This window comes from Bison bison, unplaced genomic scaffold (assembly GCF_000754665.1).
Source record: "Bison bison bison isolate TAMUID 2011002044 unplaced genomic scaffold, Bison_UMD1.0 scf7180017864038, whole genome shotgun sequence".
In the NCBI taxonomy this organism is placed as follows: Eukaryota; Metazoa; Chordata; class Mammalia; order Artiodactyla; family Bovidae; genus Bison; species Bison bison.
The window spans coordinates 4,184,186-4,209,910 of NW_011494610.1; the positions used below are offsets into that span (position 1 = coordinate 4,184,186).

The window sequence follows — 25,725 nt, forward strand, 5'->3', positions numbered from 1 at the left end:
CAGCACTGTTTATAATAGCCAGGACATGGAAGCAACCTAGATGTCCATCAGCAGATGAATGGATAAGAAAGCTGTGGTACATATACACAATGGAGTATTACTCAGCCATTAAAAAGAATACATTTGAATCAGTTCTAATGAGGTGGATGAAACTGGAGACTATTATACAGAGTGAAGTAAGCCAGAAGGAAAAACATAAATACAGTATACTAACGCATGTATATGGAATTTAGAAAGATGGTAACGATAACCCTGTATACGAGATAGCAAAAGAGACACTGATGTATAGAACAGTCTTACACTACTGTAAGTTTGTACAGATCATATTCCTAAGATGTGTCTTTGTTTAAGAAAGTCTTGATTACATAAATCATATTTAGAAAAAATATTTAGTTAACAGTTTATATCTGAACACTGTTTATATGTTATGAAAAAAAAATCTTTTTAACTGTATAGATAACAGTTTGGCAGGAGATTCACCCAGAAGTCACAGAGGTTTTCCTGGGTGTTGGAAGTGCCAGGGAGACTGATTCCCTGATGTCTCTCTTCCATCACTCGGGTCTCAGCAAATTGGCTCCTCCGCTGAGAGGCCACCCCCGGGCCCATCTACACGGACCCTCCCGCCTCCCACCACCTTCATCTCTTCATGCACCTGTCATCACGGGGGGGTACCTTGGTTTTCCATCTGTTTCTGGATTCACGACCTGTGTTTCCCACTAAAGCATAAACACCACAAAGCTGGAACCGCATTCACAGCTCCTTGAGCAGCGCCTGGCTTTAGCGGGCCTCAATAGATACTCCTGGACCAACTGTGTTTTCTTCCTATTTTAAAAATGTTCTTTTTAAAAACCAAGCCATCTGGATTACTTTTAATTGCTATTTTAAGAGCTGGTTAAAAGTGAGCTGGCCAGAGCCCCTGCAGGGAAGCGTCGCCTTTGCAGGCTTATCTGGCTGGACGTGAAGGAAGTGGGTGCCCTGCCTTTCCTTGGGCTGTGTCAAGGGGTGAACATCCCGGAGTTTCTCAGCCCAGCCTGCTCTGAGTTCCCTGGCCCCGGAGATCTCTCCGCCTGGGACAGGGTTATCTTTGAATGACAGCATGTTCAGCTCCCCCACCCCCAACCCCCTGGGGTGAGGCCGCCAGAATCTCAGGGGGCAAAAGGGGGCCCCGGGCCAGACGCAGCCCATACAGGGGAGGCGTTACTTAGGCCACGCAGTTCCAACATCTTGGAGTTTTGCCATCATTTAAAAATCAAGAGACTTTGGAAGAAAACTAAAATATCTTCCCAACGGGCAGGAAATAAGATGAGAATAAAATAGGTGGGGAGACTTCACATCTTTCAAAGGGCAGTTGTGCCAACATATATAAACCGATGCTGTTTCGAGTAGTGACCCACAGGATTTCTTTAACTGGATAAATTCATTTTGGAGTTTACAAGGAAAAGTATGAAATAGAAGAACGGTGGGAAGAACTATCACAAAGGTGGTATTTGAACTCACTGGGGAGAAGGAACATTGAATCCAGGGTGCCAGCATAGCACATTATCGATTTATTCCATTTATCACTAAAATAAAAAGACTCTCATCTTCCACTCTATTAAAAAAAATACACAGATTTCACATAAAATGTCTGGGTTTCTGCCTGAAAACCTTAAAAGTACGAGACCCTCATTTTCCTGAGGCAGCCGTGGGCTGGCGCAGAGTTGAAACTCCAGGGCTTTCTTGTTCACCGCGTCCCCCTCACTCCCTGCTGCTGCCTCCCCCTGCCCACGCCGCCCCCCACCCCAGCCGCCTTCATCATCTGTGTGTCTTCTCTGGGCCCTGAAGTCACTGGAGTTCGTAGCCCCTGAACTCAGGGCTGGCACAGCAGAGAGACTCAGGGGACATTGGAGCTCGGATGCCTGCTGTCGGCCCCCTTTATGCTCACGTCGTTTTTCTTGGTGGACCTACAGACGCCAAGGAGGGGGTGTGGCTTGAGAACCTAGACCGGGGAGTCAGAAGCTTGAGTGACCTCTGAAGAGTGACTTTCCCTCGGGGTGCCTCAGTTTCCCCCTCTGCCAGGGGAATAATAAGATCTGTTGCTTATTGCCTGCAGGAATGTTGCCGTTGTTCCTGTAAAATGCATGAGCCAGGGCTCAGAGCAGAGTCATGCCAGGGAAAATGAGGTGGGAGGACAAACCCTCCTTCTCAAATTTTGGGTTTTTTAGTGTCCTTTTAGTCTTTTTAGGGAGACCAGGACAGGAGGAAGGGGGAGCTGGGCAGAGCAGAGGATTGGCTTTGATCTCCTTTTGCCAAAGAGGAGGAAAGAAAGTAAGCAAATAGCCCTGGCCTCCTTTGATTCCACACTGCCTGCCCGAAGAGCTCTGCAGCTGATAAGAACGAGCCGAATTCGATCTGGGCAACTCCGCCCTTCTGACCGACCGGACTTACCCTGGGCAGCTGGAATCTGAGACCCTAAAACCCATCCCACACCCTGCCCGCAGTGCCCACCTTTCATGCCCTTCTTTGCTTGCCCCTGCGATGGAGACTAGAGGGGGACAAGATCGGGGAGAATTTCCCACCTGGGAACCACACACCAGACACGAGAGAAGGGGCTGGGAGGGAGGCCTCAGAGCACGTGAGCACCCCAGCTCCCCAGTCCCAGGAAGGAACCCTCCCAGGGGGACTAATGGGAAATGAAATTCTCAGACATTGAGACTGGGCTGCTGGAAGGAGGGTGAAGCTTCTGGGGAAGAGCAGAAAATCTCCCTTCCCATCAGTTGGTGGGGAGCAGCCACGTGGTGCAGAGGTTCACAGGGTGACTTTGAAGCCATCCCGCTCATGGGTGTGTGACTCTGGGCAAGTGATTTTACCCCACCTAGCCCTGGCACCTGCCTTGTTAAGGGTTAAGTGAGGTCATGCCCCTCAAGTGCCTGGCACATAGTGGGTCCAGGGACTGGACACTTATGGTAAAAGGCCAGAACAGCCTCAGGCAGACAGACAGAAAAATGCCAAGTCCAAAAAGATGAAAGAGGATCGGTTGTTTGAAACCTCTCAAGGCGCCAAGGGCCATGCAGTCAACAAGGTCAGGAACCAGGGCCCATTTGAAGTTGGGAAGAGGTAATTCCGGACCGAGTTTAGCACAAAGAGAGGACATTTCCTCCATGTTACCTCCAAGGAGGCCCCAGCTGATGGCGTTAAGCTTCCCAGGGACTGGTAAGTAGCTAAAGGTTAAGGCAGAGGGGGGCTGCGAGAATAGTTTCTGGGGTCAGGGTTCCTTCCCACCATAGCCCCTTCCTCACTGAGCGATCTATGCGTCCTGGCCTCAGTCTCTCCACCTGTAAAATGGGAGCCCTAGTGACATCAGTCTCCGGATTTTGAGGGTGAATATGTAGCTTTCAGTTGGTGCTCGGTGAATGAGTGGACGTCATGAGCCACAGCTACGTTAGGGATAAGGCGGCAAAAGCAAGGGTTGGTGGAGGGAGACGAACTGACCTCTGTCCGGTTCTCACTTGGTGATTAAGCCCAGGCCCCGTTCCACGCCACCAGCTCGGCCATGGCCACTGGAGGCAGGAGCTTGCCCTGCTTCATGCCGCTCCATGACCCGGACAGTGCCTGGCACAAATCGGGGGTTTGCTCACAGAATGCGTGGAACTGGACACAAGAGGAAAGGAAGGTAGAGAGGCCAGGGAACTTGTCCAAGACCACACAGCAGCCTGCCCACCTGGGGTCACCGCTGGGGTCACCGCTGGGGTTGGGGCTGGACTGATCCGGCCGCAGTGTGACTTCCCTCTGCTTCTCCATCTCCTCGAAGCCTCCCAGCCCCCTCTCGACCACTCCCTGTCCAGGCTGCCCCCACCTAGTGGAGCCAGGGAAGCGGTTCGGCCTCCTCCAGGCTCCTCCGTGGACCGTCCAGCACCCGCTGCCCGCGGCACGCCCTCACCTCTGCTCTCTCCCAGGCAGGCCGGCCGTCAGGAGCTCACCGCCTGTGGGCCTCACCTGGCCTCAGATGTGTTCTACGCAACCTCATATACAGTGTGGGTGTGTGTGCTGTGTGTGTAAGGTTTTGTTTTTTTTTCATAATTTTGAATCATTTGTCAACACTTAAAAACTGGAGATTTCACATAAAAACCAGGGTTTCCAGCTTCTGTTAGAAACTGGCAGCTTGGGGCCCACCTTTCCTCTGCCAGCTGGGGTAGTGCTCTGAGGGCCTCCAGACCCCATGTCCAAGCCTGGCCCGCCTCCTTCCTTGGGGCCTCCTTACATGAAGACCCCAGGATTGCATGAGAGACCCAGGCTCCCCACACTCCCTACCACCACGCCGGGCCACCTTGCATTATAGATCCTGCAGCCTAGGGTACTCGCCCGGGAAGCCCCAGAGGCTGGGTTGGGCCTGGATTCCAGGTTTGTGGCAAGCAGAGTGACGCCCCTCCAGAGATGAATGTGAAAGTGTGAGTCACTCAGTCATGTCCAACTCTGTGCGGCTCCCTGGGCTGCAGCCCGCCAGGCTCCTCTGTCCATGGGATTTCCTGGCAAGAAGACTGGAGTGAGTAGTCATTTTTTCTCCACCCTCCTCCCCACCCAGGGATAGAACCCAGGTCTCCTGCATGGCAGGTGGACTCTTTACTGTCTGAGCCCCCAGGGAAGAAGGATGGCTCTTCCAAAGATGTGCATGTCCCAATCCCCAGCACCTGTCATTACGCCACCTCATGTGACAAAAGGACTTGGGAGACATGGTAGAGAATCTAGAGATGGGGCTGCGTTTCTAATGAGCATCCTTGTTCAAAAACAACTGGACTATATGAGGATGCTTTACTTTTAGCGAGTTTGTTTCTCTCTCATGTTCATCGCTTCCATTTCATTTAGTTTATGTTTTCCAATTTCTCCATCTCTTTTTTTGTGGTTGTTCTTTCCCAAGCCTTTATCAAGCATAGTAGAAAAGCTTTTGTATGCACACACACATATATATATATATATATTATATAGTATGTATAATATGTATATTTTAGAAAACTTATGAATTTTTGCCTAGCTAAAAAATTTATGATGGTTGATTCCACTTCTTTGACTTAGTGTGAACAGAAAGCTAGATTTCTAATTTATATCCACTCAAAACCTTGATATAGTTCCATGTCTTTTGGCATCTAATATTACTGCTGAAAGATTAGGAAGTTTATTATCTTAGAAGTTAAAAAAATTTGTTTAATTAGGCTGGACATTTCTAATCCAATTCTGAGAATATATTTAAAAAAAGAATCTGGAGATGAGAAGATTAACCTGGATTATGCAGTAGGCTCAATGTAATGGCAAGCATCCTTATGAGAGGGAGGCAGGAGGGTCAGAGTCCGAGAAGGAGAGGTTTGAGGGAAGCCGAGGTTGGAGTGGTGTGAGCCAGGAATATGCGTGGCATCTAGAAGCTGGAAAAGGCAAGAAGCGGAGTCTGAGGAGCGAACCCTGGGTTTGATTTTAGCCTGGGGAGACCTATGTTGGACTTCTGACCTCCAGAGCCATAAGGTAACAAGTGTCTGTTATCTTGGGCCACTAAATTTGACATAATTTGTTATAGTAGCAACAGATATGGAGAAGGAAATGGCGACCCACTCCAGTATTCTTGCCTAGAGAATCCGTGGACGAGGAGCCTGGTGGGCTGCTGTCCATAGGGTCGCACAGAGTCGGACACGACTGAAGCGACGCAGCAGCAGCAGCAGCAACAGGGAACTTCTAACTGGGCTCAAATCCTGGTTTGCTATTTAATCGGCCGTATGCCCTGGGCAGGTGACTTGCTGCTGCCGAGGCAAGGTTTCCCTATCTGAAAAGGGGGCACCAGGACTCTCCCACGGGGTGTCGTGAGCGGTCCGTCGGCACGGCAGAGAAGTGTGAGCACAGCCCAGCAGCTCCTGGTGCCGATCGTCTAGCATCGCCCTCACGTCTCTCTCCGTGTTGTTGAAACCAGCTCAGAGCCAGCTGAAAAAAATCTGCCCACTGCTACCCAACCCTCAGGGATGAAGTCCAAACTTCTTACTTCTGGCCCGGCTTAACCCAGCTTGCCTAATGATAATAATACTGCTACTGCTCGTAAAGCATTCGGCATGTGCTAGGGATGATTCTTGGCGCTACTGGTACAGAACCCACTGGCCCACGCAGGAGACGAAATGAGACGAGGGTTCGGTCCCTGGGTCGGGAAGATGCCCTGGCGGAGGGCATGGCAGCCCACTCCAGTATTCCTGCCTGGAGAGTCCCATGGTCAGAGGAGCCGGCGGGCTACAGTGCATAGCATAGCAGAGTCAGACACGATTGAAGCGACCTGGCAAGCACACAAAGGCATGATTCTCAGCACTGTTGAGATATTTGATTCATTTAACGGTCACACTAACCCTATCGCTTTCCCAGTTTTCAGATGGAGAAAACTGAGGCCACGGGTGAAATCACATGCCCAGGGCCCCTTGAAAGGGTGGTAGCTATGCTGGTATCTGTTTTATTTATCTAGCTTTGGCTGCACTGGGTCTTCGTGACTGCACGTGGGCTTTCTCTAGCTGTGAGTGGGAGCTGCTCTCTACCTGATGTGCATGGGCTTCTCTTTGTGATGGCATCTCTTATTGCAGAGGCCAGGGCTCCAGGTGCGAAGGCTTCAGTAGCTGTGGCACACGGGCTTAGTTGCCCCGAGGAATATGGAATCTCCCTGGACCAGGGATTGAATCTGTGCCCCCTCCATTGGCAGGTCCTGAATCCTGCGGAAGCCTTAGGAGATGGGCACGACTGTCATTACTCCCATTTTACAGATGAGGACACTGAGGCCCAGAGAGGTGGCATTGGCTGCCCCAGGTCACAAGGTGAGTGAGTGGTGGATTCTAAGCCACTGGACCACCAGGGAAGGCTGCTATGCTGGTATTTGAACGCACACTATTGTGCCCTGGGGCCTGAGCACTGACCACTGGACAGTGGTGTCTCTCTGTATGTGGACAGACCAGGCCCCAGAGTGTAACCTGAGACTCGGTGGTCTTGGCATCCCCTCCACCCACCACTTGGCCCAAGTGCAATTATGGACTCAAGACTCTTGGTTCACAGCTCTGCCCCAGGGTGCATTTATTCCACAGTTTCCAGCAGTGCCCCCTCGGCACTGGGTACTGTGCCCCAGAGAAAATGCAGATTCCTCAACCGAGGCCCAGACCCTGAGGACAGACGAATATGCAACCATCACAGCTCAGCAAGAGACAGCAGGAGCTGGGGGTGGGGAGAGGTCAGGGGAGGGGCGTGCAAAGACGGGCCTGAGGAAGTGTGATGCTGGCCCAGCCAAAAGACAAGGCTGAGTGTGTTCCATGTGAGGGACCTGGGATAGAAGAGCCTGTGTGTCCGGGGAACACTTTGTGGCCACATGTGGCCAGAGTGCTGCAAAGGAGGCTTGACCACTCACTGTCCTTGTGACCTGGGGCAGCCCACGCCAGCTGGGCCTCAGTGCCCTCATCTGTAAAGTGGGAGTAATGAGAGTTGCACCCATCTCCTAAGGCTGTTTGCAAGATTCAGAGCATTGGCACATGCAAAGTCCTGTGCTCGGCCGCAGGCAGACTGAAGAACTGACCATGAATCAGCACGGTTGCTAGGATTATATGAGCGTGAACCGCCCAACCTGCTCATCCTTCCCCTTATACTCAGATCCTTAGGTGCAGAAGCCCCGGAGCCCCCATATTCACATTCACGGGGTGACTCAGGAGGTAGCAAGTGAGGAGGCGCTGCTCCCTGGGACGTCCAACCAGCAGGCTGGTGCTCCTAGCACCCCAGACCCGGGACTCCAGACCAGTGTCCACCGTCCCCACATCCCCTGCTTCCAGCAGCCTCTTCCACCCTGCTTCGCGCGCTCCGGTTCCCTCTGGTCCTTGTCTTTCTTCCCCTGGACTCACTTGAACTTTCTCCACATCTTGACTGAACCTGGATGTGAGTCACATTTGATCCTTGAGTTTCTCTTTTTTCAAAGGCACATTAAAACTGTGAGAACTGCTAGGCCTATCTGAGCACTTGCTGTGTGCCTGGCATTTCCAGTCATTCATTCCCTCATTCATTTATTCAACAAATGGCCGTGGGCACCTCCCAGGGGCCCTGGAGCGCAGCAGTGCACCATAAAGGTTCCTGCCTGGTGGGATTTACACTGCAGGGGGTGAGGGAGGAAGAGGAGTAGATGATAAACCTGCCAAGTCTCCAACCCGTTCTCACTGAAGCACCACTGCAACCCCAGGAAATGTTTGTCCCCATTTTCCAGGTGAGACAACCAAGGCTCGGAGCTGGGAAATCACTTGCTCAAAGGCACACAGCTAGGAATTTGAACCCACACCAAGTTCTTAACCTCCCCAGCAGACTCTCTACAGAGATAAAAGCCATTGGCCCGGTTCCACCTTCAGTGTGTTTGGGATGCATTGTAGCGCCCCAAGTTGGGGGTGCTGGTGCCCAAGGGCTCAGCTCATTCGCATGAGCCCACAGGCAGGATGAGCTCTGCCCTCCCTCCCAGCAGCCTCCAAAGGGGAAGGCCAAGAACACAGTCACTCTCTGGCCAGAGCTGGTGGGAACAGGACGTCCCGTCCTCTTGCCCTGGCCAGGCCCCGTGAGCTATTTTGGGGCACGTTTATTGATGGGACATGGGTGCCCGGCTGGACTCCTGATTTCAGAGGCACAGCCGCAGGCTGGCCTAGCACGGCTCTACCCCTGCACACCCTGCCGAGGGGCCGCCAGCATCCATGTCCTGTCCAGGCCCCAGACCCAGGGTGCAGCCTGAACTGGCTGGCTCCGGGAAAGACAGGATTCCCAGCTGGAGTGGACGGATCCTGGGGGTCACATGGATTATTGTTTCCCAGAATTCCGGTGCCTGATTCCATTCACAGGAGGCAGAACCAGGAATGAACCCAGAACGAATACAGGAATGGGTTATGAGGTCAAATGCAGGGTTGGATAAATCCTAGCTGCGTCCACTGTGACAACTTACCTCGGGGAAGCCAGGTCAAATCTCAGAGGCTCAGTTTCCCTGTCTGTAAAATGGAGTCAGTGATAGTTCTTACAGGAAAGGAATGGGATTTAATTGAGATAGTGTCTACAGCTCAATACCTACTTATACAGTAAGTGATTGATAATTAATAAATTTGCAAATAATGATTGACAGCCAACATTTACTGGGAATTTGGCATGAGCTAGGCCCCTGGGCTAAATTGTTGATCTGTTTTGTATCATTTCGTCCCCCAGCAACTCCAGGAGGCCTGGGACACTGTTGCCCCTGTGTACAGATGAGAAAATTGAGCTCAGAAAGATGACGTGCCCAAGATCACACTGCAAATATGTGGCAGAAAACCTGCCTTTGAACGCAGACCTGAAGAAGAGGGGACAGGGCAGACCCGAGTCCAGGGCCACCTCCCTGTCCCCCAGGACTATACCCGAGGTCGGCTGCAAAGTTCCTGTAAACACCGAGTCCCTGCCAGGCGGCGTTTACCTCAGTCATCCCTCAATCTGGGGAAGTGACCTCCTGGCCCTTCCACCTGATGGAAATCCAGAAACCAAAGTTTCCAGAATATTCCCTTGACCTGCCTCCCTCTCTTCAGAGTTATTTTGTTTTCCTGGTTAGTCGGTGAAAGTCTCCAAGAAACTGGCTGGTTTGGCCAGTGCCCTGGGCTGGGTAGGAGGGGTGTTCTGCCGTGTACACTGGGGGCAGGGTGCTGGGGGGACCGTGGACAGGGGAGGCCAGGGGATCCTCCGTGTGAGCAACCTAAGGCCAGAGTGGATGCAGCGTTTCCTTCCTAAGGGGTTCTTTGTGCCCTGAACCCGCTGACAGGCTCTGCCCCATGCCCTGAGGGTACACTCCTGCCACCTTTGGCTAAAAAAAGCAGTCCTTTGACAGATCTGCCCTTCTGGGCCCTTCCAGCTTTTTCTCCCACCCCGAGGCCCCCTCCAACACCATCCTCCAAAAAGACTGTGCCTTTGCGCCCTGCTGAGCTCTCCCCCTGGGAGGCCATTTCTCCATTCTCCACCTGCCAGATGCTTCTCCCTATCTGTCACAATTCCTCCACTGTGGGGCCTTCCCAGAACCCCCCTCCCCACCCCCCAGCAGTATTGTCCCCCTGCCTGGGGGTTGCCATAGCAACCATGAGACACCGCCTCCAGAACCACCTTGGCCTCCCACTGGCAAGACCCTGATGTCCAAGTGGCGAGTGTTCACCTCCACACGGGAGTCACCCAGACCCCTCAAACGTCACAGAGAACCTCAGAACCTCCCCTTTCCCCTCCTAAAACTCCAGCCCTTCCCACTCATCTTCCCCTCTCAGTAAATGGTGCCGCTCTTCACCCAGAGGCTCAGGACAAAACCTAGGGGCTATATGATTCCCTGTTGCCCCACCCCACACATCCCGTCCATCAGAAGGCCTGTCAACTCAGCTGCTGAATGTCAATACATCCAAATCCGTATTCTTGCGCCACTGTCGTAGACACACCACCAGGGCACAGGCGGCCGCCACCCTCACCCACTTAACTGTGACCACAGTCCCCTCCCTCGGCTCCAGGCTTCCAGCTTTGCTCCATCACAGCAGGAAGTACCTTTGTCAAAGATAAATTAAGGCAGGTTGCACCCCTGCGCAAAGCTCTCTAGAATTCCTCTTCCTTCTTAGAATAAAAACCTCCTCCTCTCCGAGGCCCATGAGACCTTGTATGATCTGACCTTTGTCCACCTCTGTTCCTGCCACACACACCTCCTCCCTGTTCCTGAGCTAGAAAACTCGTCTCTGGACCTAGGCAGAAACTTGCTGTTCCCTTTGCCTGAAACTTCTTCAACCAGATATCTGTCTGCTTCAGTCTGTCGTTTCATTCAGGTCTCTGCTCAAATAGCATCACCTCAGAGAAGACTTCCACGACCTGCCCGTGTGAAATAGCCAGCACCTTCACCACCACCCCAGCCTACTTTATCTTCCTTCATCATAGTTGCCGCGATCTGACATATTACCTACTATCAGTATATTTGTCTCACCATGGTTTGCTGCTAAATGTTTGACTGGCTCTCAGCAAGGAGGCAGCTCTGATGTTTACATTTGCCAATTTCTATGGTGTGAGTTCTCCCCCTGTGGCCAGTCTCAAGCTCCCAGCATGACTTCCCTGACGGTGGAGTAGAGAAGAGATGTCCAGTGTCCTGCCTTCAGATACTCTTTCCACCATATAGTATGGTAGATGGTGCAGAGTATTCTGTGATGCACTAATAGATGTCAATAACCTCAAGAACACAGAAAACTGTATGTCAGTTAGAAAGTGACGAGTTTTGAGTAGCTGTTGCCTTTATCTGTATTATCATTAACTGTAACTTCGAATAATTAGAGTTTTTGTGATGGCTGTGTAAAAGCCAGCTTGCAGAGTTGGCCGGCCAGGACAAGCCACCGCCAGCACAGCACAGGCTATGGGCCACATGAGGGCAGGAATGGCAGCCATCAGGCTTTCTGCGCTTTCCCTGGGGTCTAGAACAGTAGAAGTGGCCCATAGTAGGTGCTCAGCTCGCATTTGGCGAGCATTTTATAATGCATCTTTTCCATCAGCAAGCACAAACGGCTTGCCCCCATCAACTTGACTCTGTGGGCAGAGTCCAGCCTACAAATGGGTTTCATTTGGCTCTCAGAATGTTTTTAACATTTTTTTAAAAACTCGTTGCCAACATTTAAAAGTCATGAGATTTTTTGCATGAAATTCCACATAGACCTGGATTTACAGCCTCTCTTGAAAATTCTGAAGCTCTCAGCACACGAGGCACGCTCCCCTCGTGATGACAGAGGTCAGAGCTGGGGAGCGGCCGTCGCCTCCTCATGGGCCTGAGCTTTGCCGGTTCATGGCGGACCCCTCCCTCCCTGTCGCCTCACACCAGGCCCACTTCATTCACTTACACACCCTGCTGGCCCTTAGATATTCGAGTTTGTTGCTTTTTTTTTTTAAGTCTGTTTATACATGCCAGGTCTTTGTTGCGGCATGCGGGATCTTTAATTGCAGCACACAAACTCAGTTGACCCACGTGGAATCCAGTTTCCTGACCGGGGATCGAACCTGGGCCCACCTCTCTGGGAACGTGGAGTCTCAGCCACTGGACCACCAGGGAAGTCCCGAAATCTGGGTTACAACTGCCATCTCAGCCTCTGTTCTAGCCCTTGTCACCATGTCCCCTCCAGACTGAGGCCACCTGAGGGCAGACTCTGTGAGTTTGGCCCCCGGGGGCTTCCATTCCTGCTACAGGGTCTGGCACACAGTAGGCTCACAGGCCCTGGAATTTGGTGAAAGGTTTGTTGTCAAATGAATCCCAAACCCTCAGCTCCCCTAACTGGGGCATGCACTCCATCCAAGCCCCGACCGGAATGTGACAAAGAGGTTGGCCCAGGCCAGGGTTTTAAAAATACCCAGGGCTGGTCAGCTGCGAGCACTTGGAGGTGTTGAAACAAACGGGCAGCGTCTGGCCGGAGGCCAGCACCCCAACTTTGCTGTGCAAACGTGGGCTCGTAGGAGGGGCCGTCGACAGCTCCCGGGGGCGGTGAGCAGTGGGGAGACCGGGCTGCAGCCCCTTCCCCCGGCGCCCCGCTTGGGAAAGTTTATAAACAGCGCTCGGTTTATAAACAGCACTGGGTGACGTGACATAATTTCGCAGAAAGGGCTACAGGGCAGACTGTGAACACAGGGCGGCTCTCCTAACTTTTCCTCGCCGCGGTCTCCTGGCGTTGAGAGCCGGGGTGTTGCTCTCCCTGTGGTCTCCCCGCAGCCTTCAGAGCCACTGCCCAGCACGCTGGAGTCACAGTTAAAAATAACGCTCCCAGTACAGTCCCCTGGGGGACAGCCAGCCCCGGGCGGGCTGGACCAGGGAGGTCCGAGCTCTGATCGAGGGCCCACTGGGTGCCAGGCACTTCCGAGACCTCTGCTCGCTGAGCCTCACTATGGCCTTGAGAGGGAGGGATCATCGTCCCCTGCACAGATGGGGAAACTGAGGCTGGGGAGCGACACAGTCCCTGGTTCAGAGTTCTCTGCTCAGCTGGTGGCAGTATTCAGATCCGTGAGACTAGTGTGTCAAGGAGTCAGGGGCTCAGTGTTTTGCTTTGCTGGGTCCCGAGTCCCTGGAAGAGTGTCCAGGCCTCAGCAGGCATGGGCGCAGCCCCTACTTAACGTGCCCAAACTCTGCTCCTCCCACTGACATTTTGGAGTTAGGGACACACGCTGATAGATCAACTGAGCATGTTTCATTTCAGATGTGTCTCCTTAGCAATCGGTGCTAAGAAGAAAAATACATCGGGGAAGGGGATGGCGCACCTCAGAGAGGTACAGCTCTACATGCGGAGCAGGGCCGGAGCAGGCCTCGCTGAGCAAATATTTGAGGACAGACTCAAAAGACATGAGGGATTGGGCAATGCGGATAACTGGAGGAAGCACATTCCCGGCAGAGGAAACAGCAAGTGCAGACGCCTTGAGGCTGGGACGTTGCCGGGCATGTGTGAGGGCGAGGAGGAAGCCAGTGTGGCCAGGGCAGCGTGGGAGCCGGAATCCTTCCTAGAGGCTCAAAGCTTTCCTCTGGGGTCCACGGGAGCCCCAGAGGGTCCTGAGCAGCTTAGCGTGGCCTGACCGAGCTTCTGCAAGGGTCCCCCTGACTGTGTGTGGAGAATGGACTGTCAGGGCCTGCGAAGAAGGGCGGCAACCAGAGAGGAGGTGACTGCGATGGTCCGGGCAGAAGGGCATGGTGGCCAGGCCCAGGGGAAGACGGGAGGAGGGGATGTGGGGGAAGGTCACGACCTCACAGTCTAGATCTGTTCTAGAGGTGGACAGGACACCCTGCTGGACCAGATGTAACAGAAATCAAGAAATCAGGGGCAGCTCCAAGGATTCAGGCTGAGCGGCAGGAAGGACGGAGCCCCCTCCTTAGGGAGGCGCAAGCACTGTGCCGGCTCCCAGGGGAGGACGGATGTGGGTGGGACAGCCCTTCCTGGGACCATGGGGGACCTCGGCAAAGCCCTGCCCCCAGTATGCGGGCCTAACTTTCTGACAGCCCCCCAGTTCAGATGAAGATCCTTCCTCCGCGCCCCCCATTCCATCCCTGGCACAAGCTCTTGTACATTATGCAGAAGCCACCACATGTCCTCTCCCCTTCAATCCTGAAGAGCAGCAAACTCTTCTGTGAGCCCTCATCGTGTGCCTGGCAGGGTCCTCTTCCTTACATTTGTGAGTTCATCTGATCATCACAGCAGTTCAAAGAGGGGAGGACTATTATTTGCATCTACTTCATGGATGGGAAAACTAAGGCCCAGAGAGGTTAAGTCACTGAAGTCTTAGATCACACAGCTAGTAAGTGGCAGAGGCAGGATTTGACCCCAGGGCTCATGCTGTTAACCATGCTACTGTCTCATGAGCTCCTCACCATTGACCATGAAGAGTCAAACTGGAGGACTGGGGTTGGGAGAGGGGGCCTCAGCCACCCCTCCCAGCATCTACCCCATGCTGTGTCTCTATCCTGCACATCAACTGAAGGGGTGGATAGTATGGTGATTATGCCCATTCTACAGATGAGAAAACTGAGGCGCAGAGAGAGGAAGTGCCATGCCCAAAGTCACACAAGCATGAGGACCCAGGGTTCTGGGGCTCCAGACCCCCTTCTGTCCCCATGTCCATACTCTCTGTGCCTGTCACCTGCTTCTCACCCTGGTAGGGAGGGAGATGTTCAGGGGTACGAGGGCCATGCTGAGTTTCCTTCCGGTTGGCCAGAGGATGAGGAAGCAGGCTGAGGGTGTGGAGAAGTAACGGGGACAGCACAGCTCTTTGGGCCTGTAGATTCTGTCTGACAGCAACCAACGTTTCTGAGGCCAGCGCTGGGCCAGGCTTGGGGAGGGGGGCGTGGAGGCCGGAACACACAGCCGAGTGTGTGAGGGAGGTTGAGGCCCTAGTTGCCTCTGACGCCACAGGAAATGGGGGGGCTGTCACAGGAGTTCACTTCGAGAGCAGCCCAGGGAAGCAGGTGCTCGTGAGCCTCTGCTTTGGGCAGCCTGTCTAATCTCTTCAGAACTCAGTTTCCACTTCTGTGAAATGGGTTGCTAATGCCTGCCTCGGAAGACGGTTGTCAGGACTCACTTTGCAAGGCGCCTTGCTCCCTCTCTAACCGGCCGCGTGGTTTTTAGGATGGGAAGAGCACAGGATCAAGCACATCGCAGATGGTCTGGAGACGCGGAACCTGCTGGGCACATGGAGCAAAAAACGAAGTGCTCTGGACACTTTCTTTACCTGTGAAGTGAATGCTTTCCCTCTATTTCATACGTACACAGAAGCTCTCAAACCCCTGATGAGGTGAGTATCAAGATCATCTTAACCGGGACTTCCCCGGTGGTCCACTGGCTAAGATTCTGCACTCCCTAAGCAGGGGGCCCGGGTTCAATCCCTGGTCAGGAAACTAGAGCTCACATGCTGCAACTGAGACCTGGAGCCGCCAAACAAGTTTTTCAAAAAATCATCTTCAATGAACAGATAAGAAAATTGATACCCGGTTAAGTTATGAGACTTAACCAGGGTCACAGAGCTGGAAAGGGATGAAGTGGGAATTCAACCCTGACTCACTGGGCTTCCCTGGTGTCTCAGATGGTTAAAAAAAAAAAGATCTGCCTGCAATACAGGAGACCCCGGTTCAACCCCTGAGTCAGGAAGATCCCCTAGAGAAGAAAATGGCAACCCACTCCAGTATTCTTGCCTGGAGAATCCTATGGACCTCCCACGGGGTTGCAAAGAGTCGGACACAATTGAACGAATAACACTTTCACTTTCTTTCTCTCTGCCTCCTCAGCTTTGCCTCTCAAATTACAAACCTGAGATCACAGTAGCTTCGGTTTTTCTCGAGCACTTACTGTGTGCCGTGTGCTATTCCGAGCACTTCACATATTACTCTAGACCTCCAGTGGTTCAGACAGGTTCTGCTTCAGTCCCATTCTACACACGAAGAAAGAGGTTAAGTAACTTATACAAGGTCAGACGCTCTGGAGGTATGGCCCTTGGTCTCAGGCCATCACGCTCCACTCGAGAGGGTCAGCCCAGTGCCCGGCGCCCAGTAAGTGCTTAATACACTGCTAAACCTTGGGAGAGAATACAGAGATGAGCAGGGCTTTCCCGTTCTAAGCCACGCTGAGCGCTCGCTTGAGAAGTCACCGTTCCCTGTTCCCACCCCTTCCTGCCAGTCTCGCCGGCCAGAGGAGAAACTGCCTGGGGGCCCTCTTCCCGTCTCCCCCGCCCCCTGGGGAGGTTCTGTGCGGCGTCCACGGGGTCACGGGGCTGCTGGCCGGAGGGCTGGCGAGGACCCGAGTTTGGCCAGGTTATCAAGTTTCGTGGTCAGCCACCTTCGCCCCTGACCAGAGCTGTCTTTCCAAAACAGAACATTCAGTCACCGCCCGTCCCTGTGCTCAGCTGTCCTTGTGCTCCTGACCTCGCTTCCTGCCCACCCGCCCGTTTGTTTTTTTCCTCCCCACCCCCCAGTATCCTTGTCTCTTACTGACATCTCGCGAAGATGACCAGGGCAGGCAAGACAGAGTCAGAGAGAAAGAGAAGCTGAGAGGCCGAGACGGGAGAGAATCAGAGAGACTGTCGGGCACTGACGGATCAAGACAAAGGCCGGTCACGAGCGAGACAAAGATGGGGTTCAGACAGAGGTGGAGAGGCAGAAAGAGGGGGGGACACAGAGAGACAGAGGGAGCCCTGCAGACACCCCTGCTGTTCTGCACCCACGGTCTTGGGTCTCCTTGCCATGGATCTGAACGTTCTCCCAAGTCTGCAGCATCTCCTGCCGCCGGCCCCTCCAGCCCCTCCCTCACCCCACACATAATTCCTGTCCAACTCCTTCCCACCTTCCTTCTCCAGGAAGCCCTCCCTGCTCCCACGGTGCCCTAGCTGCCTTTCCCTCACCAGGCTGGTGCAGTCCACTTACCGGTGTGTCTCCTCCACTGGCTGTCCACGCCTCGAGGGCACGAACTGGGTCTGCCTGGCTCGTGCGACACCCCTTGCACCCAGCACAGTCTCTGACACACTTGCTGCTCCATGTACACCGGCCAAATGAAGCACCTAACCAGCTGCCTTTGCATCACCTCGGAGAAGCCCTCCCTGGTGGCTCTGATCACTGTGTTTGACCGTATTGATTATTTGCTGTAGGGTCTGTGACCCCTCTGGCCCCAGGAAGGCAGAGTCTGAGTTTGTTGTATCCAACCCCCTTTGTTTCTCTCCAGTGCCTGGAAGAGTGTCTGGAACAGAGTAGGCGCTCAACTACTGGGGGAAGGAATGAATACCCAAGTGGTTTAACTGCTAGCTATTGGAGGGGTTATTATTATTATTAATCGTTATTGGAGTACGGTTTGCTTTACAATGTTGTGCTGGTTTCTTCTGTGTAGCAAAGTAATACTCTCTGGAGGTTGTGAATCTTATGTCTTAGTCCATTTGAATCCAGCTCAAAGCAAGGCGATGGCAACCCACTCCAGTACCCTTGCCTGGAAAATCCCATGGATGGAGCAGCCTGGTAGGCTGCAGTCCATGGGGTCGCTAAGAGTCGGGCACGACTGAGCGACTTCCCTTTCACTTTTCACTTTCATGCACTGGAGAAGGAAATGGCAACCCACTCCAGTGTTCTTGCCTGGAGAATCCCAGGGACGGGGGAGCCTGCTGGGCTGCCGTCTATGGGGTCGCACAGGGTCGGACACGACTAAAGCGACTTAGCAAATCTTCCTGTTACCATTGCGATCAAGCCCCGAGTCCTCCCTGAGGCCTGCGAGGCTCTGCGCGCTCTGGCCCCTGCTGCCCTCCATCTCCGCCTTGCTCTGTCCTTCCCACACCACCCCTACCTGCACCCGTGTCCCCGTTCCCCAGGGCACCATACAGGGCAGACAGTCTCAGCCCCCCAACACCCCACCATACGTCACGCCAGCAGAGCCGTTGTTTCTCTTCTGTGAACAAGGCCGCCTGGCAAATGGAGCACATTTGCACAAACAACCTCAGTGTCAGCAGTGGGCCTTGGTCACTGCGGGACAGTCTCCAAGGTTCAGCCGGCCTGCTGCCCAGGGCCTTGTCCCAAGACAGAACTTGAGTCCGAGCCTCAAAAGAGCTGTCTGGGTGGGAGGGGGCGGTGTCCTGGGGGCCCTCGGTCTGACCTTCCTGTCCTGCAAGAAGGGAGGAAAGAAAGTCGTGGGGAGCCCGGGAAAGCGGTGCTAACTGAGGAGACCCTGTCATCCTCTGGGCTCAGACCTGGCCCCAGCTCCTCCAGAAAGCTCCACTGGCCGCCTTCCTCGCTTCCGGGGACCCCTGCTCTCACCCTCATCATATTATAGCAGCTCATATCACGTTCTGCTGAATGTCTCCACTGGACCATTTCCTCCACTGGACTGTGCTCCGGGTGGTTGAGGCCGAGTCTTCTGTACCTTGGCGTCCCCAGGGCTCAGGTCTGGCAAGTGGGAGGCATCAGCGAACACGTGCTGAACAGGAAAGTGATCGCGGAACGAGCACTTCCCGCCTGGGCTCATATTTGCTTCTGTCTCTATCACCAGGACGTGTGCCCAAGACCTCGACTCCTGTATCTTTGTTCTCCAGCATCTGTTGCTGCTCGACACAGAGGAGGAGGTATGGAACACATGTGGAAAAAATGAATGAATGAGCCCTTCGTATAGCATCCCTCGTATCTGTCTCTCCCGTCGTACTCTGAGGTCAAGCACCAACCCTGTTTGTTTCTAGCGTCTCTGAGTCTGGCGTAGCGCTCAGCACAAAGGCGATAGTCGGTATGTTTTTACTGAGTAGATGGATGACGGACAGATGGATGATGCTTGAATGTATGGATCAGCGAAGAAGTGAATGGAAGGCAGGATCAGTTCAGTTCAGTTCAGTCGCTCAGTCGTGTCCGACTCTTTGCGACCCCATGAATCACAGCACACCGGGCCTCCCTGTCCATCAACAACTCCTGGAGTTCACTCAGACTCACGTCCATCGAGTCAGTGATGCCATCCAGCCATCTCATCCTCTGTCGTCCCCTTCTCCTCCTGCCCCCAATCCCTCCCAGCATCAGAGTCTTTTCCAATGAGTCAACTCTTCGCATGAGGTGGCCAAAGTACTGGAGTTTCAGCTTGAGCATCATTCCTTCCAAAGAAATCCCAGGGCTGATCTCCTTCAGAATGGACTGGTTGGATCTCCTTGCAGTCCAAGGGACTCTCAAGAGTCTTCTCCAACACCACAGTTCAAAAGCATCAATTCTTCAGCGCTCAGCCTTCTTCACAGTCCAGCTCTCACATCCATATATGACCACTGGAAAAACCATAGCCTTGACTAGATGGACCTTTGTTGGCAAAGTAATGTCTCTGCTTTTGAATATGCTATCTAGGTTGGTCATAACTTTCCTTCCAAGGAGTAAGTGTCTTTTAATTTCATGGCTGCAGTCACCATCTGCAGTGATTTTGGAGCCCCCAAAAATAAAGTCTGACACTGTTTCCACTGTTGGGGAAGGCTGGGTAGAGTTGAGTAAATTGGGTAGGTGGATAGAAGTGTGGGTGAATGGATTGGTGGGTACCAGGATGGATGGATGGAGAACGATTGAATTCATGGATCAGTGGAGGAATAACGGAATGTTGGAGAGAGTGAATAGGACAGTTGGCTGGATGTGTGAGTGGGTGGATTGTTGGCAGATAGATAGATGGATAGATGGAGAGCGGGACAGAAAAGTGCTACAGCCCAGGTTGGGGATGGGGGATAATGCTTTACACTGCCCCCATCTCAAAGTCACCAGTTTAGAAGAATTAAATGAGGTCAAAGAATGAGTCAGCTAGAGTTTTCACATGAGGGATATTTAGCAGGAAAAAAAAATAATGTGAGAAGGAAGAGCCTCTGAGCCTCTGAGATTCTCAAGCAAAATCCTGTAAGTTGGTTATGCTTTCTTGCAGTGCTGGCATGTTACTTACTGAGAGCTTACCATATGTCGTGCCTCTGGGTTTCATCTGGAAGTGGGAAGAAGTCTGACATGCCGACCCTGACTCAGAGTGTGGTCAGGGTCAGACACGACGGTGCTATGTCATCAGTGGGTCTCCTTGGTGGAAGCTGGGTGCACTCCGAAGAGCAAAGGTTTTGGAGATATACAGTGGGTTTGTGTCCCGATCCTTCTCTGTGTGGCCTCAAGCAAATTGCTTGACCCCTCTCTCCAAACCTAGACTCCAAACCCAGATTTGCTCATCCTACCTGGTAGGATTGTTGCCAGCCCATGCTTATGAAATGCAAGGCCCAGGCCTGGATGTGACTGACAGATACCGAGGTGGGCCTCAGCTTGTAAGGCTGGCAGAGCTTCTTAATTTTCCATCCCTGCCTTTCAATGCGACGCAACCTTCCTGCAGTGAGGACCACAAACCAGGGAAGAGCTGGAGTCGGCGAATCCAGCGCATCTGGATTCAGGTTCGGCCTCGTCCACGCCCCCGCTGCTCGGTTTCAGACAAGCCCCTGGGCCTGTCTGAACTCCAAGTCCCACCTCTGCCTCCAAGGCCCCCTTGCTGTTTCTCAAACACAGCTGTTACGCCTGCACCCAAGCTGCAAGAGAGGCTGCGAAAGTGAGTTTTCTTGTGTCTGCCGTGGGGAGGCGTGGGCTCCCCAGGTTGACGCTCTGCACACAAATCTGCCCTGAGACACGGTGCAGGGGGAAGGGGGTCTGGAAAGGCAGACGGAAGACATGGGTGTCTCACCCCATCCGGAAGAGGAGTTCCGTCCCATGCTGTTTACATGGGACTCTATGCAACATATTTATTCATTTATTTTCCACTCTGTTCTCTCAACGCTGCTATTGTCAGTTTCATGAGGGGAACTTCTGTGTCCTCAGGGACTGAAGCCCAGCCAGGCGCACAGTTTGTGTCAAATAAATGTGTTGGATAAATGAGTGGATAGATGACTGGATGGATGGATAGATGATTGGATGGATAATGCATGAATTGATAGGTAACTAGCCAGGCACAACAGAATTAATTAAAGAGCTTAAACACACACACTCACACACACTCACACACACACACACACACACTCACACACACACTCTCACATGCCTACATGGGGCATTTCGCTGAATCCTCGTGGTCAACCTCCGAGCGGGCAGCTAACGCTGCCCTTTTTTTCAGAGCACAAACCTGAGGCTCAGAGAGGTGAAGTCACTGACCTCAGGTCACATAGCCAGAAAGTGAAGGAGCCAAGAATCCAGGTAAGATCAGCTCGATTCCGAAACCCAAGCTTGACCTGATCGGGTCAGTGGGGCCACGCGGGACCCGGGGGTTTTCAGTCCCCAGGTGGTTCTGACGTGCAGTCGGGACAAGGACCCGGGGGCCAGACCAGCCAGGTCTGGGGGCAGCGAGCCGCCTTTGGGGCCGGCTGCCGTCTCCTGTTCTGCCTCGCAGCCTGTTTCCCCTTCTCTGACATGGAGGAGTGGAGGCGATGGCAGCGCCTGCCTCAGGGGGTTTTGGGTGGAGGCAAGGAGCGGAGCAGAGCCACAGGGTAGGAAGCTCAGGGCAGAAACGGCCCTGCAGAGGCCGCAGGTTTCCTCACTGCGTGGGGGGCTGTCGGCCGTCCTGTCCCTTCTCTCAGCTCCCCTGGGCACAGACACATTCCAAACCCATAGTGTAGAGCCCAAGATAAGAGGAAGGAGACGTCTTGGGGGCATTCAGGAGGCTCGGAAAGGGCAGAGCAGGGCTGCTGTAGCGACTCTACACTCAGAACACATGTCCACTGGCGTGTGACCCCGCTGACCACAACTGCGCGGTTCATGACGGCAAAAGCCAGGAAACAAGCCCCACGGTGGTAACAGCTGGGGTGTGCTGAGAGCAACGCTTCTCAATTCAGAACCAATGACATCTGGGGCTGGATAGTCTCTCTAGGGGCTTCCCTGGTGGCTCAGATGGTAAAGAAGCTGCCTGTAATGCCTGAGACCCAGATTCAATCCTTGGATCGGGAAGATCCTTGGAGAAGGGAATGGCTACCCACTCCAGTATTCTTGCCTGGGAAATCCATGGACAGAGGGGCCTGGTGGACTGCCGTCCATGGGGTCGCAAAGAGTCGGACTCCACTGGGCGACTGAGCACAGCACACAGCACAGTCCCTGCGGAGGGAATCTGCTCTGTGCATTGCAGGATGCTAACAGCATCCCTGGCCTTCGTCCACTAGATGCCGGTAGCTTCTTCTCTGCTCCAGTGGTAAAGGTCTCCCGACACTGCCGCATGTCCCCTAGGAGGACAGAATTGCCCGAGAGCATCTGGTGGAGAGCCTGCTCCACGCCAAGGCCTGCAGCCTGCGCTCTGCGGGAGCTGCTTCCTCTGGGCCCTCATCACACCCAGAGGTGGAGGCTCTTCTTCCTTCATGCAGACACAGGGAGGCGGCTGGTTTATCCCTGGTCACGGAGCTGGCATTTCAGCACAGCTGTGACTTGAACCTGTGGTAAGTCCCAGGGCCCTCTTTTTCTAGCCACTTTCTGTGGGTTCCTTGGCTTTCTCTCCATTTACAATCATGTTGTCTGTGACTCGAGATCGTTTCATTTCTTCTTTCCCTGTCTGGCCACCTTGACACATTCGAGGAAAAAACTTGCATGACATGAATTATAGCTCAAGTAGATTCTATAATCTGCACAGAGATTCTCTCAGGAACTTAAGTCTCCTCAATTACTGACATTTGGAAAATACAGAGAGAAAAGAAAACACGACATCTCTGATAGGACCCCCCATAAAGGCTAACTTTCCAACAGTTTTGTCCTCCGAGTGGCTTCCTCTGTTTAGAAATTTTGTTGTGCAGTTGCAATCACACTCTACACACAACTTCAAATCTTGCTTTTCCTAAACTGTACAATTTTTAAATGTTATCACAGAATCCTCTTGGATGTTATTTTAATTGTTGTTATTGTGGCAAAGACCCATGCTTCCCTCCAATTCTCTGATCTCTCCCTCTTCTTTAGTAATAAAAATCTCAAATTTTAGCTGGGCAAGTGACCACCCAGAAAAAAAACTACATTCCCCAGCCTTTTTTTTTTTTTTTGGCTATACCATGTGGCATGTGGGACATTAGTCCCCCAATCAGGGATCAAACCTGTGCCTTCTGCATCAGAAGCTTGGAGTCTAAACCACTGGACCACCAGGCAAGTCTCTCCCCAGTCTCTCTTGCAGCTAAGTGTGTCCATGTGACAAGTTCATGGGGTATAATGTCCAAGTCCTTACGGAGAGAGTGCCTGTGCTTTTTCCCAGCCTCCTCACTGGCTGGAATGCAGAGTTGTGGCTAGAACTGAGTGGCTATCTTGGGCCACGGTAGAAGCCTAGAAGAAAGAATCCCTGACGAATGTATGAAGCCACCCCACCAGCCCTGGACTAAATCTCCACACTTCTTTTGTGTAAGAGAGAAAAACAAGCTTTTCTTTCACCTGTTTTCTGGTTTTCTTTGGCCACTCAAGGATGTACATAACCCTGAGCGCCCCACTAACATTTAACCCTGAGCGTCCCACTAATATTTCACTGGAGCAATCAGTTCTTGGCTTCTTTTCAGGATCATTGCCTGATTAACTAAACCCGTTCCCTGGTCACAGGGTGTTTAGGTAGTTTCTGATTCCTCACGACTCTACATAATTCTACTGCAAATATCTTGGTGCATCTTTCACTATTTGTGATTATCTCCTCAGATTAGAATTCCAGAAGAGGGATTTAGGAGTCAAAGAACATGAATAATCTTGTTCTTGTTGTTTAGTTGCTAAGTCATGTCTAACTCCGTGACCCTATGGACTGCAGCACACCAGACTGCTGTGTCTTCCACCATCTCCCGGAGTTTGCTCAAATTCATGTCCACTGAGTTGTGATGCTATCCAACTGTCTCATCTTCTGCTGCCCCCCTTCTCCTCCTGCCTTCTATCTTTCCCAGCATCAGGGTCTTTTCCAATGAGTTGGCTCTTTACATCAGGTGGCCAAAGTATTGGAGCTTCAGCTTCAGCATCGGTCCTTCCAATGAACATTCTTAATACCTGTTAGTACTTGTCATCCCGGGGTGGGCACAGAGTTAGGACTGAGGGCTATTCAGCCAGAAACGAGGCCCAGGTCTTCTGGCAGGGCTGTCCAGAAGGGAGCCTGCTTGCTCTCCTGGGACCCCTCCCAATGCATCCTTGAGGGCCAGGTCCATTCTCCTCCACACCTCTTGTCCTGCCCTTCTCTGATTACACATCTCTAGCAGGCGTGTCTGACTGGTAGAGCCCCAAGTCCCAGGCCTGCACCAAGCCAAGCGAGGCTGGGAATGTGCATCTTCCGGCATCTCTGTCGGGGAGCTGTGGCCACTAGGGTAGGAACGTCCCTGACGTGGAGGATGCAACGTGCAGGGCAGCCAGAAAGTAGGGCAGAGCTTAGTTCCACAAGCAAAGACCCAGCTGGGCCTGTGGGAGGAATGCAGAGAGGTTTCTGGCAACACTTTTTCATTTCTTCTCCACTTATGATGCAGGAACAGCAGGCAATAAAGGGAACAAGGATATCATTCCTGGTTGTGTCAGCCTCACAGTTAACTCAGCTCTGCAAAAGCTGAGTGAGAGCCGGCAATCTGCATCTGTCAGGTCACAGGCCCCTTTCTCTTTCCACCACCCGAGGCCAGCAAGTCAACCTGGATGTCCTCCTCCAGCTGTGGTTGTGTCTCTCTGACCACTGACCACTGACCACACCCCTTAAGGGGAGGGCCTGTTTGCCTTACCCACTGTAGTCCTCCCAGCACCCAGGCAGGCTCTGGCACACAGAGATTTATCTGGCACAACAGATAAATCTTGAATGAATGAATAATGACAGTCAGTTCTCAGCCTTGGAAGGAAGCTTGGAATCTTGGAATTAGCATTTCTTGATTCAACCAATATTGAACGCCTACAATGCTCCATAAAGAAGGTTGAACACTGAAAAATTGATACTTTCTAACTGGTGGTGCTGGAGATGATTCTTCAGAGTCCCTTGGACTGCAAGGAGATCAAACCAGTCAATTCCAAAGGAAATCAACCCTGAATAAGTCATTAGAAGGACCGATGCTAAAGCTGAAGCTCCAAAACTTTGGCCACCTGATGCAAAGAGCTGACTCATTGGAAAAGACCCTGATGGTGGGAAAGACTGAGGGCAGGAGGAGAAGGAGGGACAGAGGATGAGATGGCTAGATTGTATTACTGACTCAATGGACATGAATTTGTGCAAACTCAGGGAGACAGTGAAGGACAGGGGAGCCTGGCAACCTGCAGTCCCTGGGTTCACAGAGTCAGACACGACTGAGCGACTGAGCAACAACAATACTCCAGGCTCTGTTTTAGGTGCTGGGGCTACTGTAGGAAAGATAACAAGCGTAGTCGGTGGGCATGGACACTAAATACGAATGTGATCCAAAATATGAGTGTAACGAAACATAATGTGACATGATATTCATTGTTCAGTCCTTTACGACCCCATGGACTGTAGCCTGCCAGGCTCCTCTGTCCGTGGGATTTTCCAGGCAAGAATACTGCAGTGGGTTGCCATTTCCTTCTCCAGGGGATCTTTCCCACCCGGAGATCAAACCCAGTTCTCCTACATTGCAGGCGGATTCTTTACTATTGAGCCACCAGGTAAAACTTAAGAAAGGAAGCCTTAGGAAGAAAGATAACACTGGATAAGTAACTTAGAGAGGCTAATTTAAAAAAAAAAAAAAGGTTGTGAAGTCCTGTCTTAGAAGAAGACATTTGAGCAGAGATCTGAAGTAAGCAAGCCAGGAGAAGCGTATTCCCGG

General features: G+C 52.6%; 1 long non-coding RNA gene across 3 annotated transcripts in view; it reads right to left on the reverse strand.

Moving 5' to 3' along the window:
* Window positions 1-17,114, reverse strand: part of LOC104985079 — a 22,986-nt gene extending 5,872 nt beyond the window's left edge. The window contains exons 1-3 of one of the 3 annotated variants that reach the window (XR_824829.1): window positions 16,907-17,114; window positions 15,837-15,918; window positions 15,073-15,172 (exon numbers count right to left, since the gene is read on the reverse strand). This is a non-coding gene — a long non-coding RNA (uncharacterized LOC104985079). Of the gene's footprint in view, window positions 1-15,072; window positions 15,176-15,836; window positions 15,919-16,906 lie in introns of all 3 variants that reach the window. The other 2 variants (XR_824830.1, XR_824831.1) reach the window with 2 other exon arrangements.
* Window positions 17,115-25,725: the final 8,611 nt, after the last annotated feature.